The sequence below is a fragment of the Fukomys damarensis genome, unplaced genomic scaffold (genome assembly GCF_012274545.1).
Source record: "Fukomys damarensis isolate Sample0158 unplaced genomic scaffold, DMR_v1.0_HiC HiC_scaffold_10, whole genome shotgun sequence".
Lineage (NCBI taxonomy): Eukaryota > Metazoa > Chordata > Mammalia > Rodentia > Bathyergidae > Fukomys > Fukomys damarensis.
In genome coordinates, this window is record NW_022900922.1 from 11,924,977 (window position 1) to 11,926,882 (window position 1,906).

The window sequence follows — 1,906 nt, forward strand, 5'->3', positions numbered from 1 at the left end:
GAGAGAGAGAGGGAGAGAGAGGGAGAGAGAGATTGATTCCTGGAGCTGGGAACATTTATGCTTCTTTTGATGAAGCAGAAACCTCAGAAAGAGGTGACCCTTGCCCAAGGGAACTGGCCCACTTTCCCAGTATGAACACAGCTTTTTTTTTTTCTTTCTTAGATGAATAATTTAGGCATTTGAATTCTCTTAACCTGTATCTTAGGATCAGGTTCCTGCTTTTTACTTTTTTTTTCAACTATGCCAATTTATGGACTTAAAATATTGTTACAGAGTTTGGGCATGATTGGTCTGGACGGAAAAGAATCTAAATTAACCAAAGAAATGCTGACATGGGTCATCTTTGGTAACTCTGACTGGGTCCCAGAAGTGACAGTCTTCTTAAAAGTACAATTTTTCTGTATGTATCATTGATTGGTATTGGGAATCAAACTCAGGGCCTTGTGCTTGCCAGGCAGGCGTGGCATCACAGACCTACATCCCTGGCAAAAGAACAATTCTTAGTAATGATTTTCTTTGTTTCCTTTCTGCCTATCTTTTATTTCTTCTATCCCATCTCAGCCCATCCCCACCACTTAAATTCCTTATTCGCAACGGGTGCAGAAGCCATGAGGATCTGTCCCCCTTCTTATAACAGCTTCAGGCTGAAGAAGGGCATTGTTTTTGCCTGGCCCTGGATCAAAAGTCTCACCCTGACTGATCTAAAGGAGACAAAGGATGATGAGTTTTATTGTGTGATCAACCATCATCTTTTTTTTTTCGTTTTTTGTTTTTGGGTTTTTTTTTTTTTTTTTTTTTTTGGTACCAGGTATCGAACTCGGGCCCTTGTGCTTATGAGGCAGGCAGCAGAACCACTGAGCCAAATCCCTGGCCAACCATCATCTTTTGATAGCCTGCAAGGTGTCACTGGCACTTAAGCTTCATTTTATAACCATGTTAAAAGAAGCAGGGGCTAAAAATTAAAAGTAGAATCTTGGTAAATAGTAGATCTAAAACGTCATAGAAATTACACAAAATTTAGGAAACATTTGGTGTAAGCCTTGGAATACTTCTATTTGTCTTGAGGTTTTTATCCAAATACAACAGGTTCACTTTAACATCATACAGACTCCTTTCTGTTTGTTAAAGAAATGAAATTTTCTCTTATTTTAATTATAACAATGGTGAAGAAATACACTAAATGAATTCATATATATATATATATATATACACACACACATATATATAAGAAATTCTCACGATAAAACACAAACTTGTTTTTCAATCTAGTTTTTGTGAGTTTCCAACAGCATTTAAAAAAAAACATTTATTTGTTTATTTATTTTTGAGACAGGGTTTTTCTCTATAGTTCAGGCTGGCCTTGAATTTGCAGCCATCTTTCTGCTTCAACTTCCTGAGGGCTTTACAGGTGTGTGCCATCTTTCCTGGCTCCAATAGCATTTTTTTTTTTTTTTTTTTGAGACAGGGTCTCACTATGTAGTTGAGACTGACCTGGAACTCACTATGTAGCCCAGGCTGGTCTCGAACCCACAGTGATCCTCCTGCCTCAGCCTCCTGAGTGCTGGGATTACAGGCGTGTGCCACCAAGCCCGGCTTCCAATAGCATTTTAGTATCTTAAGGAAACTTTCTTCCTTTAGATATAGAAACCTTACTTTTTAACTATAGCCAACTTGATTACACATAATAATAAATTTTTAAAATAACATTTGTTGGGGTGTGCACAATGAGGTAGAAGATTAGGGCACAGCAAAGCAGCTGGATAAGTAGGCATGACCTGTCAATCGAGGAGATCCAGGACACCACAGAAAAACAGTTCTCAAAGCCCTGCACCTGGGACCAATCAGAGTGCTATCTTCAGTTCTTCTGATGAAAAATCAAGAATGTTTTTGATGGGGGCGGCCTAGA